Genomic DNA, 18,475 nt, shown 5'->3' with positions numbered 1-18,475 from the left:
GGAGAGTGGAGGAGGGACGGAGGAGAGTTTGTGTCGGTGGTGGTGGACGAGTCTCCTCCATGATATCGTACCCTTCGTTTTTCTCAGACGTTTGATTGACGGATGAAGGATCCAATATCATTGGCTGATGAATTGTGAGCAACGTGACGCATAATTTGTGTGCCTGCATTATCCAAATGAAAAAAACGACCTCACTTTCACCCCGTTTAGCCAGTTTGGGCTACATCGTCTGATAGATGAGTGATTACACTAATTTTAAGACTCATAGTCGGCTCAAATTCAATTTTCTTTTCTGAATATACTTTTAAAATCTCCAGTCCTGATTTACTCCTGCACACAAAGAGAAAAACCCCACATATTATCTACAAAGGGCTGCACTCGGTAAATATTTCTCAGATTTGTCATATTAGAAATATTCGTGCATTCTTGAAACCTTCTCCCCGTCCAGGGCCGTTTCTAATCTCAGCGCATGCCTCGGCCCGCATTCCTCAAGATCTCTGGCTGAAACCGAACCAAGCTGAAATGGCAGAGCAGGAAACCACATGAAGTCTAACCATTATGGACAGGAGCTGGCTGGTTTCCGGGTACTGTGTGTGTGTGTGTGTGTGCCCCTCCGCTGCTAGGCACCGCTCTACGGGAGGCAGGGCGAGCTGCAGCCGCGCTGAGGGAGGCTGACGGAGGCTGTGTCATCCAGGCTGACAGAGCCTCAGGTGGCTTCGCCGACTAGAGCCCCCCGAGGAGGAGGGGGCAGCAGCGGTGGTGGTGGTGGACAGTGGAAAAGAGGACTGCACGGGGGCAGCAGGCGCCATGGTGGATGACCTCATTAATCTGAGTAGTGAGAAAGAAGGCCTGATACCTCATTCTTGAGAGCTGCAGCGTTTCCTGGCCTCGGGCCTTCCTTCGTTCCTCCTTTCACTCTTTCGTCTTTCTTTCTCTTGCTGCATGTCGCTGCAGCCACAGGTCCGGCCACATGACCGCTTTGGTCAAAATAATCTCTCTAGGGCTATACCAAAACATTTTTTTTTCTTCATTCATTAGCCATGCTTTTCAATATCAAGTGACATCACTGCATTTCTGTGTAATTGCCTGGAGCAGGTTCCAGACTGATTACTGTTTTCCTGAAAACCTTATAGCACAAACAGGTTATGTTTGGTTTTCCCCATACTCCAGCTGTTAGTCATCCTCTATAAACGCTCCTACTATCCATTGTTTCGTTAGTCTCACTCCATGCTGGAGGCGAGGCTTGACACTGGAAACAATGGAGGGAAACTGCACTTATTCAAGCATTTACTCTCCTGAATTATTCTCTGACTAAACTATAACTAGAAACCGACATTAGGCTAAAAAAGAAAAAAAAAGATCAAGGATCAAGGATTTTTCTCTCAGAACTAAATGTGGTTGAGTTCAGACACTCTTGTTGTTTCTGTTTTGAAATCAGCTCAACTTACGGTACATGCAGTTCCCTTTAACCGTCATTTCATCGTGATCAGCAGAAATCTCAGCAGAATGGGTGGAGGCATTTGGAAAACAATAAGAACAAGCAACAAAATCCAGCAATCCGCCCCGTCACAGGATTTCAACATGACTCCTTTCCAGTTGATAACACTGCAGGCATGTGTGTACTGTAGCTCCTCCAGCCATCTGAGGCCCATCTGCGCATTAAAGATGCTTTTGATCTTTATATAGAACAACCGTGAGTCCACGACCAAGAAGAATTAAGACGCTCACTAAAACTACAAAGCTACTGATATTTCATACGAGCGAGGAGAAGAAGAAGAAGCGAAACACAGAAAAGAAAGAGGCGCTAAAAATAAATGTGTTATATAGCAGCACAGACATTAATACCAGGTGACTTCACCAGTAGTGGAGGTTGATTTGGATTTAAAGTCACATGAACGGCATAACAAGAGTGATTCTCTCACACACTTCTAATAAAATTAAGCCGTGCTCCTCAGTTGTCTCTCTCTCTGTCTCTCTGTTCATCTTACGGGGGAGAAAACAGTGCGAAACGCGGCCGCGGGGCCACGGATTGAAGTGCAACTTAGCACCAGTAAAGCTGCAGTCGTCTGAATTGACCCTAGTGACATGTGACAGGCTGTCATACCACACCAGCCCTTACGACATCAAAAAACACACACACACACAGACAGCAGAAATATCCGTCGCAGCTGACCCTGAGATCAAGTGTCATGGAGAGCCGAGGGGAGGGGCAGGCATGGTGGGGGGGCAGCAAGGCGGGGCCACTGCCTGTGAGTGGCAAGGTGGGAGCAGGAGGTCCCGGGGCCAAAAAGGGAGGAGCCATGGCCCCCTTAGTGTTGCACAGGTATTCAGTTCAGGCTGTCAGCGCTCGGTGGGGTTTTTACAATGGAGACTTAACCTTTTAGTCTCCGTGGTTTCAGTCTGGAGTGACAGATTTGTCTCAGGTCCACTAGCCAGGCTCCCCCCACTGTCATAACAGTGTTTACTAAATGACAGGATCGAGTGCCAGCATTATGAATAGCCCATGAAAGTATAAATGGCCTTCTAACAGCGGTCTGTGTGCATGCATGCGGTGTATTTATAGGGACTCGATTGCAAATGTGTGTCCGTATGAAACTGTAAACCAACACAAATAAAAAAAATAATAATAATAAAACAACATCCTGTTTCAGATCTCTGGGCGGTGGTCTGTTTTCTGATAGAAGCAAACTATGAAAACCGGTCCCTCAAAGGCTACAGGCAAGAAACTCATTTCATACGACTGGGACGTGTCCGTTTATCTCTGTGCAAGAGGCAATATCTGTGTCCGCCATCGCCACTGCTGCCTGCTGCCTGCTGCCTGCTGCCTGCTGCCTGCACCCCTTCCCCTCTTCCTCTTATCCTCTATATCCCATATTGCCAGGCGAATGCAGGTCCTTGAAAATTGCGTTTGCTTATTTTATCAGCACAAGACTCAGCCTTTCACCGTGCAGCAATATCCTGCACAGGAAATCAATATGAGGGAGAGAGGTGAGACGTGGTGGACACAGACAGAGAGACATATAATTACTTTAATCTCGCCGTATTTCTGCAAACAAAATATCAGCTCTGCAAAGTTTTTCTTATTTTTCGGAGGGGGAGACGAGGGTGAAACTGTTATTACATGCACAGCTAATTCAGCTTGAATTATTCACTCACTCCGCACAGGTGAATTATTTACAACGTACAGGAGCTGCTGTGCACACACCGACCAGCCGAGGACCCAGAACCAAAGAAGTGACTCTTGTCTTCGCTGTTGTTTCAGCTTATCACACTGAAGGTCCTGTCCTCACTTCAGTGGAAAAATAAGGCTCACTTTGTAAATCTGTATCATGTCTCACTCTCCAGAGTTGTGTTTGTGCCTCTAATCTTGAGGAAGCAGCTGACAGTGGGGGGGAAAAAAATCCCCTGGCGCAGGCTATATATAGATATCCATATGTATATAGCACCAAGACATCTAGACATGGTTTTTTTTTATATAATAACAACAGATTACTGTGTATATTCTGTGAGATCAGACGACACCCCGCTGCTGAATCAGCTCACACAGCAAAACGGCCCTCAGCAAATTGATAAGTCGGCCGCCAGAACTGAAACACATTTGTTTGCTGCAGAAGCTTATCGTCAACTGACTATATCTCCAGCTGTGCAAGAGTGAGAAAATCCAGTTGGCCCTGAAACCTACAGTACTGTGTAACGCTGCAGAGTATGTGCATGACAAAATGCTCAGGGGGGGGGGGGCTTGTTCAGAGCTGTGTCTTGAAGGCACTAAATGAAATTCAACAAGGCTGTGATACTCCAGAGGACACCCGTCCTGACCCCGAAGGCTGAATGAAGACTTCAGTAGATGTTAAAGACATCCACTGAAACAGAAACATGGCCGCCGCCTGCAGCTGCACATCTGGCGTCGCAGTAAATCTGCAATATATAATACAAAGTTATAATTTATTCTGACTGGGTTCAGAGGGGTGAGGAGCAATTAGATTAAGCTAACAAACTGTCTGCATATTACAAATGAAATTACTGTAATTGGATTTGAAATGTTTTTTAAAAAGGCTTGTCACATCATTCATAACACTACAAACAACGACACAGTGTCTCATAAATCCAAAAGGGATGAAAATACTTTTATTCCCATATTGAATTTAAAAATCAGTCAAGGGCTGTAAACCCATGCAGCCTAATGTGATGATGAATAATGTAAATGTCAAAGATCCATAAACAGAAGATCAACAATATTATAGCATCAGATGTTCTGACAAGACCGAGGTGTGTTTCTCACCCCCTTGACCTGCGCTGCTTTGATGCAACGTCCTGTTATTTATGGCCTAATGAGAGAGAGAGGCTGCTTCAGACTACAAAGAGGGGAGTAAGCCATCTTTCTCTGAGATCCCCCGTCCTCCCCAAAAATGTGTCCTGAGACGCCAGACAAGCACCTTATTGTGTACGGGAGGTTCGACATTCTCCCGTTAAGTGAGTAAGAGGAGAATCTCACAAGCAGCATGTCCTAACAGCATGTGATCCCCATCTAAATAGTTTCCACCATGATATCAGCCTGAATCAGGACTACAAAAGGCTGCATTGTACGGCCTGACGTGGACTGGGCTGAACAAGGGTCATTGTAGTCCAAATACAGAAAAAAAAATGCAAGAGCAGGCTGAAGTTTTCATTCCTCCATCAATGGAAATGGCGCACTAAGCAAATTCCCAGCAAAGAAAATGAGTTAATTTCATTATGATTTAGCAGAGACATCATATTGGAGTGTATGTTTAATGGTTGAAAACTACATCTGAAGTAATTAAGTCATTAAAATGGAGGAAAAGCAGCACTGCAGGGCTGTCAGATCGTATTATGTTACTGTCACGACTGTTTAGCGTTTATCTTTGGGACCTAATCAATCGTCTGGATTAAAAATACTTTGACAAAGCTCTGTCATCTCACATCCTCTGTGGGGGAGACCACCAGCAATGGAGGGAGGTCAGGTTACCGCTTGTTTTAACTGAGGTTGGCTTGGAAGGAAGGAAGTGCAGAGTGGAGGAAGAAGGGGGGTGGGAGGGATCGTGCAGATGAAGGCAGGAAACACACCGCAGACCCGAGCCCATTCTCCGTGTCCGGTCCACACGACCACGGAAACAACATACAACCAGCTCACATGCACACAGGAACACATCCACACTGCACATGTAAATATACACATCGCATCCCCCTCCCTCTCTGGCCACCACCAAAGCATACGTCACACTCTGTGCTGAAGATAACGGGCCTTTTTTTTTTTTTAAATCAGGCCCCATCGCCCACTCCAGCCCTGCACAGACCGATCTCGGCGTACTGTGACATCAAAGCTGACACGTCTATTGAGGAGAACAGATGAAGTGTGGCTTGTAGCGGTGGGACAATGGGAATTATCCATATTAGCATGGATTTAGTGCAGCGGGGAGAATGGAGGCTGTCTAGTCTTTCAGGACACCGAGCTTTTTCAAAGTCAACCACTGAGTTTTGGAGCATAAAGAGGTTTCTGATGGGAAAACAAGGAGCAAATTGATGAGACTGAATCTTATCGAATTAGAAAAATTCAGCCTCTCAAATGGCAAAAATAATCCACAGCGCCGTGATGAATGTTAACAAGAAGTCTCATTGAAGGAGCTAGCCTCTCAAAATACACTCGGTCCACCTGTGCCCTCCTGATAGTCTTCAAGTGGAACTCTCTGAGGAATAAATAGACAAATTAAAGACACAAGACTTAAGATGTTTTCCTCAAAATTGATCAAAGGGGACCAAGTAAACTGGAAAAACCCCTCTTAAGTTGTTTTCCTCTCTATTTCTGCTCAGATGTTTCCAAATTGTTCCAAAATTGCTGCCAAATATTTCTATACAAGCTCACTCAAGTCAACCTGTACCAACAATCGGAGGAGCTGCTCTTAAATGTGATCAAATCTATGGTAAATGTACAGTAGCATGGAAAACAAAAAGGTCACACAGGATATTAATGAATCAGTCTAACGCTAGGGTGTAATATGAATGGCTAATTTATTCTTTCGCTATGAATATGAATCCTCCTCTACTGATTCAAGTCTAATCTTTTAAACATATCAGTTTTCACACGCTCGCTGTCGCTGAAATGACTTAAAGTAAAAAAAAATAAGAAGCCTGAAATAGATGGGAGTGACTTTCACATGCAATTTCAGAAAATGTCTCCTCGAAAGATTTACAGCCCGGTAAGAGCCCCGAGTACCGACTATTGATTGACAACATCGATTTTCAACCCTGCAGGCTGTGAGTAAGTCTACACATGCACACGTGTGGGTATGTGTGTAGTGTACTTGTGCAGATGTGGGCGTGCACAGCCTGAGATAACAGCCAAGTGAAGGACAGGAGGAGGAGGAGGAGGGGGGGGGTATGACTCTCTGTTTGGGATCACAGCACAGACTTGATTCAGGTAGGAGGACGTTAATTTATTTTTACAGAAGCTTCATCCACAGAGACCTGCCGTATCTGACTTCCCCTCTGGATCGGAGGGAGGGGAAACCAGTTTTTTGTTCCACACACACAGACACACACAAGAACTGGGTCATTTTAATAAAGCGGCCATATTTAAATCTCTTTCATCTGTTACACAGGCAAATAAGCGGCTGAAGGAGAAACAGAAGTGAGGCATTATTAAAATGAGTTGTGCGTGCACACAGTTGGGAATGACTTATGGCAGATAAAGAGGTTTGACCAACAGATAAGCCTTTTTACTCACAGCTGCAGTTATGTGCTCTAGTTCCCACTGCTGCTGCATGTGGTGGGAAGAGCACACACAAATCAATCACCTAGGATATTCTCACACTGTTGTGCAGGGAGAAAAGGGATAAACGTATAACTTTATACCCTATAACTGCGTGTTCCTGACACAGTCGCCGACATTTTCAACCCACAGGAGGAATCTGTGGCTCTGACTGTTACTCAGTCTCTGTGGTCGGACACAAATGTGGGTCACAAGACTCTTTGGAGGAGGCTGTGAGCAACGAAGCTCGTGGAGCAATGAGTCAGAAAGGTACGGAGGTGAGATCTGGGTCTCTGTGTCAACTCAAGTCAGAATCACTCGCACATCCACAGAAGGAGCAAAATTAAATAAATTATATCCTCATTGTTATAATACAGGGTTTATACAGGAATCTTGAAGTTAATTCTAATACCTTTTTAAGACTTTTTCAAGACCTTCTCCATATTTTTCAATACCTCACCGCCACTTCAAGCTGCAACCATTTATTCATGTGACACTTTTAACTTATCAACAACAGGATAATAGATAAAAGGCTAAGTTTATTAAAAAAAAAACACTGCTCCACTCTCAAAAAACCAAAGCAACAATCTTCTTTTCTTTTTTTATGTCCATCTTGGCTTTTTAATAAAATGAATAAATTCACACACTTTCACAATGTTTTTTAGGACAAACTCTTGGACAGCTAATTCAGAAAAAATACCTTCAAAATTTAAGACTTTATAAAGTCGTGAGAAGACTTTTTAATACTTTTTAAGGGTCTTAATTTTCCCCAAATTGATTTATCACCTTTTAATACTTTTCAAGACTCCGCGGATACCCTGTAATAACTTGAACAAAACATGAAATATTTTAGACTTAAGGTTGAAATATGTTGATTTATAGTGTAATTTCACTTCTTAGACATTCCCAATACACAAATACTCACATTATTATTTCTCTCCGCCACCGGCTCTCTGCTGAAAAAAGGTGATAACAATGATGGTCACTTCAGCCATCTTTGTGTTTACACCCTCTGAGCAGCACCACCAGTGTTATTAACACTAACCTGATTAGCATGCTCACATCAAGTTAAACGAAAAAGCAAAACAAGAGCGAACAACACTGGCGTCGCTCTCCACCGCCGGAGACAGGGATGAAGATTGATAGTGAACTTGCACCATTTTTCTGTCATAAGTAAACAGCTGTTTATGCTAAACACCCACGATGTAGCAACAGCAAAACACACAAATCACTCATTTAACCCAAAATGAACCTCACCCAGGCCGTGTACTGTGCATCTTCTGCCAAACTGCTGTCAAGACTGTGTGGTGGAGTATAATACAGCACTGGTTTCATTCAGGACGTGATTTGCAGAGGAGACTAATGAATTTTATCCTCAAAAATAATAATGAAAATATGAAATCTGGGATTGCCTGAAACTTTCATCTTTCTGGCATGACATTCTTGATTGTCTGGAATATATATGTATGTTTCAAATGACTATACAATTTGATGTGAGCTCAATGTATTTTTGAACCATGGCATTACATATCCAATCAATAGCAGACAAATATCTAATGAAGATAGTATTGATTGGAGCAAAGAAAGCTATAACAAGGAAATGGCTACAACCGCACTGACACTGGAAGACTGGCAAGGGACTGTTCACGAAATCTACATCATAGAGAGACTGACTTTCGCTCTAAAACTGCATTCAGAGAAATTTAAGAGTTGGTGGTCAAAATGGATCAGATATATAAGATCACAGAGACCTGAACTGCTTTAAGTACCTCTATTACATGACTTGATGTACCAGTCTATTAATCTTGATGGAAAAATGAGTAAATGTGACTTCATTTTATAGACACAGCCCACAGTTGTATTTCACTACATATATATAACCACTTAATGTATTTCTTCGTTGTTTGGTCTACTGCACAGGCTACTCTAAGGAAGTAAAGGGACCCAAGGGAACACCCATGCAGCCAGGGTCTCTGCTGCGCCGCGATCGGGGAGGAGGTGTAAAAGTGAGGATAAAAGGGGCAGGAAGAAGGAAGAATGAAGCCGTGCAGCTGGGGCCGAGAGATCTGTGGAAAACTCCCAACAAAGGCACAGGAAAACTGGGAAGGCTGGGGCAGGTCCACTGGGACAGTCCCAGGCCCAGTGAGGGGGAGGCCTCCTGACTCCTGATGTAACTGAAGAAAACACACAGACTCTTTGTCTTTGGAAATAAAGTCACTTTTTCCCTGCGTGTCACAGAGCACGCACACACACACACACACAGATACACGCACGCACGGATGCTTCCTTTGCTCTTGCTTCATCCAGGCAAACATTTTCATGCAGGAGTGACAAACGATCAGGAAATAAAATATCAGCGAAGAAGAGACTGAATGTCTGATTCAGACAAGATGGGAGAAGTGAAACTAAAAACATAAATTCAAAATAAAAACCCTTGTGTCCCAGAGTGGGAGTACAAATCTTGAAAGGCAGCAGGAATAAATTACTCCTGATTTGCATTACTCTCCTCTCCGTGTTTGTTTTTGGCTGCTTCTGAGTGAATATGCTCCACCACATATTAGGCTTGGAGCGCGATGCCTTCACTATGACTGGGCGTGATCAACCGGGCACCATAAATGAGAGGCTTTACATCATTTTCCCTGGCACGAGGCATTACAAGCCCTGTCAGCTGGCAAATGGAGAGGGAAAGTTGGCACGGGCACGAAGAGAGGCAGAGCGGCAGCAGAAGAGGGAAAGTTGCACGTTACAGGATCAGGTAGACTTGTTCAAATACACCAAACGGTGCCTGGCTGGATGCCACACTGCAGTCAGTCGGACAGACAAACACTTCACACAGCCCATCAGATTATTAACTGAAGTCTGTTTGTGTTGAAAACAGCTACAATTTATAAAAAATAAAAAGTAAAAAGTTGCACTGCTGGCATATTATTATTCTGGCGACCCCTCTGCAGGGGTATTTCGAAACTTAAATGGTTCAAGTTCAGTCAAAACAAAGGAGCATTCACCCTGACTAAGATCCACCTCTTCTGCAAAAAAAAAAAAAAAAAAGCCAGTAAAAGACAAGTCACAGGAGTCCAAAACACACCCTCGTTTCTGGGAAGAGCTGCTGGAGTGAGTTTGGTGCATGGTATGTGACGCTGGTAGGATAGTTGAAACTGTCCAGATTAACTGTGTGCTACGGTGTGTGCGTGCTGTGCGTGTATGTGTATGCAATTCCATTCAGGGAGCAGTCAACTTGAGTTAAGCAGTCTGGTACACAATGAGGATTCACAGCCTCTGGGTATGACGACGGACTGTGCCAAAGATAGAAGAGAGGAGGGGAGGTCGGGTGGGGGGGTGAGTGGGTGAGTGGGTGAGTGAGTGGGTGGGTGGAGGGGAACCTATTTAAAAGTGCACTATCATTGCCGCTGTAACAGTGCTGGGATAGTGTATCACTCAGGGTGTTCCTTGAGCTGCTCGTCTGGCCTGACAATGATCTGAGAGAAAGTAAACAGACACTACACAGTGGTGTTATTGAAGCAGCTGCAGCCTGTGGCGCACCCATTACACCAGCCCCCCATGTGGATTAACTACACACCAAAAAATATATCTAAAATACAGCATCAGTCTTCTCAATTTTACTAAGTGCTGGTTTAGAAACAGTAGAAAGGTCGCAGCTCTTTTCCTCACTGAGGGTGTCCTCTATATGAAGGACAGTCAGAGTCAGAAAAGTGGTGCTAAAGTAAATATACTCACACTAAAGTGCTTTTCAAACAAGGAAACTGCGCTAACTTTTCAAAGGTTGTCCGTCAAGTTGTACAGCTGTAATGCAAACCCTGTGGGAGCCCAGAAACAAAACTCTCTGTCATTTGATTTGGACTCAATTAACAGCACGCAGCTCCCCCACATACCTGACATGTCAATCTGTCTGGAGGCAGCAGGGTAAGAAAGGTCTGTATTAGGTTTTCTGCAGAGTGCAGACACACACCCCACACCCACACACCCACAGCACCTTTGCACTTGCAGAGGAAGACCAAAGTTCAAGGAGCCATTGCTGCTTGTCTTTTTTTTTCTTCTTTTTTTTACGCTCTGGTTTTCTGGGGGGGAAAAAACACACAGCATTCCCACAGCTTCTGAGAATGAGCTTTGCCCCGAGGTTAACCGGCCTCAGACACCGTGTCAGTGAGAACACAAGCTACGGGAACCGAAGACACCCTCTAACTATACCAACCCCCAAATTAGATGTTTTCATCTCCGCTACAGCCTAATGTTGGCTTCGGTTGCAGAGCTGTGAAAACAATTCATAGTAACCTGTACTTTCAATTTAGTCACACCTCCCACTTTGACTTTTCCCCTCCGCAAAAACCTGGCCATTAAAAAAGGTTTTCTAGTACATTCTGTGAATACCGGTTCATGTATGTATGTATGTATGTACGGCGTCTGGCTTTTGACAGATGAGGTGCTGACTGAGAGAAGGGCAGGGTGGCACGCTGGCAGATGAAGGCCTTGGAGGCTCAGAGGTAGACCTGAAATAGCCCTGCTGCTGCTGCTGCTGCTGCTGCTGCTGCTGCTGCTGCATGACAGCATTACATCACATCTGACTTCACCAACATGGCTGCCTGCCGCTGCATCATGCCACCGCCACGATGTCATGTCATGGGATGGGAACAATTGGATGCAACAGCTGTTAGTCACACAACCTTAAGGGACGCACTCTGGGAGCAGTCTACTACTGTACCTCATGAGAATAATGGTCTGTACAAACAAACACTACAGTACACTTCCTGTGTAATTAAAATCAATGCACTGCAACCAATACTTTTTGTTTTGTTTTTTCCTCTCCCTCGATTGACGAGGTGGAATGTATCTGCTTTACATTCCTTATCACATACGCGCGACAGACTCCAGAGGCACAACAACACAGTTTCTCATTTTTCACAAAAAACGAATATATTTTTGACATGTGAAGGAGAAACACAGTTCCTGCTCCTGACAACTTAGTCAAAACCGTAAACCACATCAAAGTCATCAAGGTAGGAGCTGAGCGAGCTACCAGCGAGAACTAGATCAAACGCTGCCTGTGGGCTCTCTAACCATCAGTGCCTTGTAAAAACCATACCTGACATGTTTTTTGTTTTTTTTTTAAGCTCGAGCTCGGTTGTGGGAACAGTTGCAAACCAATCCGTTTGGCAGGAAAGCATGCACATTGTCTCTAAAGCAGCAGAACAAGTCGGTCAACATGTTTGACCTCTCCAGACATGGCTGCTGCTGCTCTGCAACGCATTGGCAAATCAGCCCACGAGACAAAACGTCACTGTAGGAGTTTCTCGCACACAGCAGATGTTAGCTGTGATGACTGATACATGACAGGTCTCTAACGCAGCGCTATAACACTTAAAGACATGGAGCTTTTGCAAACATTGGGAAATGTTCAACGTCATATACTCACGGGGAGAGTATGTCAAAGCCACAGAAATATATTTTAAATCCAAGCCAAGATCTTAAAGTTTCCAGAGAGACCATATATCAAGCTGAGTTTTGGCAAGGGGGCTTTAAAATCAGGTATAAAAAGATCGCCTGTGGTGTAATGGTGCAGTTTCTTGTGTTAACATCTTTACTGGAAGCAAGATTCATTTAGGCTCAGGGCAGCAACACACTAATGCTGTCTGACATGTACATCCTACTGTCATTATTTTGGCAGATATGTGCGATTTAGATCTGGACAGTATAATCTATTTGGATATTGTACTTCAGTTATATTCTAATTTATTATGTAACTAATATTTAATGTTATTAAAACATTTGTGAAAGTTGATGTTCCAGGGATCCAAGACAATGAGTCAATGTGAAATCCTAAATGATTAGAAATCAATATACCTGCAGTTTAAGTAAATGTGGTGTTTTCAATTTATAGATAAGAGAAGTTAACACCGGCTACTACAGCAACTCCTTTAATATGCATTCATAACAATATTCTACCTGCTGAGTAACAAACGGAAACTTGATGATTTTCAACAGAGCAAAATTTTGGACTCGTGATCCAGATGTGTTTGTTGATGTAACAACCCAAGGTTATTTAGAGAAGCATGTGCTCAGCACACATGGAACAGTTCAGCCCTGTGACGCTCATTTCATCTGAATGCAGACAGAGCCGCGTCCAGACACTGGAGAAAATGACCAACAATCACAGGAGAGTCCACCCATGTTCAGGAAACACACAGGCAGATTTCACATTTCTGACACACGGCGTCTTCCCGGAAATCTACGGCGGGCGCTTTGAGTTTGAAGATTTGCGTCATTGCATCAGTAGAGCATCAAATCCACAAAGAGCGTCCATTCTGGCCTTAACCACTGTTCCCTGCTTGGAGGTATGTCGTCTTGAAGCGATTAGAGCGCGTATGGTAAATACCACAATGGTGCTATTGCAAAGAGCCGCATGCTCTGAGACGTATGGAAAGAAATCTGCTGATGAACGTCGATGACACGACCACAGTGTAAAAGAACTCGCCTTGTGGCTCTTTTGAAGGCAACACCATGAGTATGGCAGGCAGTATGCATGCACTTGGCCCGACTGACAGACAGACAGATACCGCGCCATGAGTCATGCAGGCATGACTACAGTGTGGCCCCCTCGGCAGCCCCCTGCAAAACTCACATACCAGCCAGTCAACACAGGCCGGCCTGGATGGTACACCTGCCTCAGCACAGCTACTCCCAGTTCCCTCCAAGTATCATGTACCCACATGCACCCACATAAACATCCAAACACACACATGCACACACACACACACACATTGGGACTATTCTCCCCTGGGGTCCAGTTGGAGCAGATACAGGAGATGAGCATGACTGCCACTATCACACATCAGGGCTCTGCTTTATTGGTGTGATTACATCACCCCGAGCCTCCATGTGATAAGGTTTCAGGAACACTGGGCACACAAACCAGGCCATGTGCTCCTATGTCCCGTCTGCCAAAATAACTCAGCAGTTTCTAATACAGTACGGCTACAGTTTCACTTCAGTCTGCCCAGGTATTGTGGGACGCTCTTGTGCGTAACCTTCGCGATGTCAACAAGACTAGAAGTTTGTTAATATGCGCGACAGGAGGAGAGGGGGTGGGGGTGGTGGGGGGGAGCCGGCGTCCTGGAGCTTCTGGTGAGTCACAACGAGACCAGTCCAGGTGGCCTTCTTCACCACGCGTGATGGTATTGTGGAATCTGTGGCTCTTTTTTTGTGTGTGTGTTTGTGTGTGTGACTGAGAGAGCGTGAGTCATTTTGAGTCACAGCCTCCTCAAAAGCCACAATTCAGAGGAGAAAAAAAAAACAAAAGATCTGAGGGGAGATATGACACTTTCAGGTTGAAAAGCGGTCAAACGCAAAGCAAAGCAAAGCAAAGCAAAGGGGGGGATGATGAGATGAGAGGCAGCGGCTGTGAGCTGCTCTCTTCATCTACCACACACCACCTCAACATCTGCACGCCTTCACGCCTGCAGCCATCTATGATACAGAGATAAAGGAGTTATTGCAGTGATTGTAATTGTCACAGCCCCGTGGCACAAATATTCACAACTGATGAGGATAATGGTGATGCTGATGATGATGAGGAGGAGCAAGGAAGAGAAAGAGGAGGAGGAGGAGGAGGATGACTGAGATCATGGTGTGACTTTAAGCGTGATGTGTTGCACGCTCACTCAGCAGCAGTGAATTCCTTCATCCAAAACTACAATTAGTCAGAGCCGTCCTCCATCAAATCAAAACCTCTGGCTCTAATTAAAAGAAATCTCCTCTGAATTGGGTCAAATTTTTAAGTGATGGGATAAAAAAAAAAGTAATTTAGCTTATCAGCCTGTGCCTCTTATTGGACACAAGGCTCATTTCACACACCATTAATTCCACTTCGACATCCTAACCCTGGAAGTGTGGCAGGATTTCACACTTTTAAAAGGCCTGAAAAGGTTGTTATTTAAATAGCCGCCGTACTCTTCACTGAGAGAGAGAGAGAGAGAGCACTCTACTAGCAGCACCCTGTTACCTAAATGATGCTCCAGTCCATGCTCACTATAAGTTCAACCCTGCATGTGAAGGGCCCTCGTATACCGGTGTAATTCAAAGCTCATAGGCTACCACTCGTATTTAAAAGCCCCAGTTTATCCTCCTCGGTCACGACGGCGTGAGAGAGAGAAGAGAAGAGAAGAGAAGAGAAGAGAAGAGAAGAGAAGAGCGCTTCCTCCGCGGCAGCCGCCTTCCTTCCTTCCTTCCTTCCTTCCGTGAGGTGAGGAGGGCGACCACCACCACCACCACGGGGGAGACCGACGGACGGTCACGAAATAATAATGACATAACTTACCCTTATACCAAGCAGCTCAGATGATCTCCAGCGGTGAAAAAAAAAAAAAAGATAGTCAGAAAAAAATCCGGTTTCACAGATGTTTCCCCCCCAAAACGCAAAGCAGCTGAGATGATTTGTCACATCATCCTGTCACAGCAGCGGCGCAGGAATAAACGCGCTTCTTCTCCTTCTCTCCTTCTCTCCTTCTCCTTCTCTCTCTTTTTTTTTTTCCTCCACACCCGCAGATGTTTCAGAGCCGAGCCCCGGTGCTGCGCGCTCTCCAATCCGGTCACTCTCGAGCCGGCGAGGGGCCGAGGCTGCAGTCCGGGATGGTGGTGGTGGTGTTGTGGCCGAAATGTGGCAGTCGTCGTCCGGTTCTCTGCTTCCCACCTACGGACAGAGGAGCGTTCCCACACTGCTGCTGCTCCATGGAGCTACCCGGGGGAAGTTTTCTTCTGCCGGTTGGTGTGAAGCCTAATTCAGTTTTTGCTGGAGAGAGTCTGTCAGCCCAGCCCCGCCCTGCACTGACTGGAGAGACGGCCGTCAAGAGCGTCGACCAATCGGTATGTACACAGGGAGGCGCTGCTTCCCCCGCTGGACGGCGGTGACTAAGCGATTATCCTCAACCAGAGTGAGTGAGTGAGTGAGGGTCCGCGGGGTTTGAACCTGAACCCGGGGGTCACAAAGGAGCCTCTCTGCCCGCGATGATGAGCCACTCCAACACCGAGCCAGCATGAAAAAAAAAAACGGCCTATGGCGAAATAACGCGGTTCAGTTTATATCAATAGCCTACCTGTAATTATAAAAAATGATATAATTGTTGTAATTATAATTTAATTATATAATTATGATCATTCTTATTTTATTTTGTTATTGATAATTTCATTTTAATTGTAATTTTATAGTAGCCAACAATTATATAAAGAAGGCTCAAAGGCTGTTTAATGATCAAGTTCAGAGGTAATTCATGTGTACTGTCTAAGACCAAATAGGACCACAATGGAAATAAGCCTTTGGGCTTTATTGTGTTTTTAATCCTTTTGGACACTTGTCATATTGTTCAATAAAGTTTTCAATCAATCAATCAATTAACAGCCTTTAACTGGACTATTACACAAACGATAGCCTACATCATGTCACTTGCACTAATATTCAGTGAAGGCATTTGTAATGGTTTTGATTTGGTTTGAACCATCTACCTATCAACAAGAGGCCATACATGACAATTAAAAGGTGCCATGGTTATGCAACATAACAACGATCATGATTTTAGCAGCTGGACCAAAGCTTGAAGACAATGTAATTACCTGCACAACAAGTGGAAACACAGGCTGGTGATTCATCTGGTATACACAATAATGTGCACGTCTAATTACCTGCAAGACACACACAAAAAAAAGGTTAAGACCCAAAATTAAAAAATTAAAAACAAACAAGCAAATGGCTTCAAGACGTAAAAACGTCTCTGGACTGGTTTGAGATTTGAGGTGGTGCACGCTCACAGAGATCATCTGAGCTTTGACTGCTCTCCTCCACCCATCACACATAGGCTCATTCTGGACTTTCCTCCTTAAATTCCAGTTTGGGTTTGTCTGATGACTAAAGAGCATGATCATAATCTGCCCAAATGCATCTAAATCTGAAGTAATTAACTGCTCATGATGAGTCACACTATTACAAATGCATTACATAAACATTTACAGCTTCCCACCATTTTTGGTCTTATTTTAGAGACAAACCATAATGTTGCCTCATGATCATGACAGTGTGTGATATTAATGATCAGCAGAGCCGCCGCCCATGAGTCCTGTGCTCTCACTGCATGTCAGTGGAATTACACTGGCCAGTTTTATTACCAAGCTAATGAAAAAACAGATTGTTAACCATTATATAAATGAAACCAATAAGTCTGCAATCTGGGTCTGCTGATGTTAATAAAGGCGACTGAGGCCTATTAAACTAAGTCTCAACATTACACATCTGCTACTGTGTCCTATGAGCTCTATACACAACAATATGAAATCAAAAAGTCTTTATTTTTTAAACATTTCCTGTAGAGAAACTGGAGCTCCTTTGTGATGCAGCAGGTAATACATGCTGCTGCTGCTCCACCTATAATGAAAAGACCATCGTGCATGGTGCATTCCTTCATAGTTTCAGTGAAAGCTCAGATCCACCTGGGAGTATTCGCCAGGAGAGAGATGGATGTGAGGAAGCAGAAGGTTTCTGAGGTGCTGACAAGGGGCACCGCGTGCAGCTTCTGGGGTCTCAGAGCACGAGAGGCTCAGGTTCCTGCATGGAAAAGTCTCCTTCATGGTCGCTTTGATGTGCTTCTCGATTAAGACGCGCTCTGCTGAACGTGGCAGCCGCTGTCTTTCTGCTATTAAACTAAAGGAAGACATAATATATAATGTGGTCCTATTCCCATGCGGACAGAGAGAAGGATTTGTTTACAACCGCAGAACAAGACATCATAATAATGGCTCACTATTATATTCAGTTAATGTAGGCTACAAATTAACTTGGAAATAGCGGCTCATTAAAATGTCTTCAAATAATGGCAAAGCATTTACACCCTTCACTTTAATAAAGCACTCGATTTTAGATCTTGTAAAATACAGATTTTGCCTATCTAGACTAAAACAATGACAATGAAGCCCATTAGTAAGTTGAATGTATAATAATAAGTCATTTTTCATGTCGAATAAATGTAGCAGAGAGAAAAAAGTCCCACATTTCCCTTAGCACTGCAGTGAAATGGAAGTAGAATAAAATGGAAATAACATCATTAAGTATCCCAGCATGTTCAGAAACTTGTGTTCTGCCACAATTTCACCAAAAGAGTCTAAAAAAAAAGAAGGAAAAAAAAACATTGAAACAAAACGTCAGTCAAAGTCCACAAACTTTCATGTCTATGTTTCTGGCTGCAGGAAACTGAATAAATGTTGTTTTTTAAAAAAAAAAATGTTTTGAACACCTCCTCCTCAGCAGCTTTCCTCCCCGGAGAGAAATCTGCTGCAAGAATCGTCCAGTTTTATTTAACCAATCACTTCATCAAGACTGAATTTAATCACTTCTAATGTGGCCCAACTAAAATAAACAGCAGACAGCTCTCCTTGTGTTGTTAGTTCACAGTGTGAGAAGCTCTGGAGCTTCCTCCTCCTCCTCCTCCTCCATCTCCATCCTCGCACCCGTGGGTCTCGTCCCTGCCAGCGTGACTGATAGCCACGCAGCAAATCAAGCCGATTCAAGAGACATGCTCCTAAATTAGACCACAGATAGTATTTCCACCACAGGAATGAGTTTATAGGACTTCATCAACTCTTTTACATACACTCGGGCATGTAAAGAGTGTTCGGTGGCCTGCCGGGACTCCCCTGATTGATATACCATGAAGTCAC

At 44.2% G+C, this 18,475-nt stretch overlaps 1 protein-coding gene across 3 annotated transcripts in view; it reads right to left on the bottom strand.

The window, feature by feature from the left end:
- Positions 1–15,518, bottom strand: part of rhbdf1a (rhomboid 5 homolog 1a (Drosophila)) — a 32,351-nt gene extending 16,833 nt beyond the window's left edge. For 2 of the 3 annotated variants that reach the window (XM_085783787.1, XM_085783788.1), the window contains exon 1: positions 15,093–15,276. The gene's annotated coding sequence lies outside the window, so the exon portion shown is untranslated. Of the gene's footprint in view, positions 1–15,092 lie in introns of all 3 variants that reach the window. The other variant, XM_085783789.1, reaches the window with a different exon arrangement.
- Between the last annotated feature and the right edge of the window lie 2,957 nt (positions 15,519–18,475).

The sequence above is a fragment of the Trachurus japonicus genome, chromosome 8 (assembly GCF_045865225.1).
Source record: "Trachurus japonicus isolate A0001 chromosome 8, Traja_1.0".
Taxonomy (NCBI): domain Eukaryota; kingdom Metazoa; phylum Chordata; class Actinopteri; order Carangiformes; family Carangidae; genus Trachurus; species Trachurus japonicus.
This window is presented reverse-complemented; position numbering and strand designations above follow the sequence as displayed.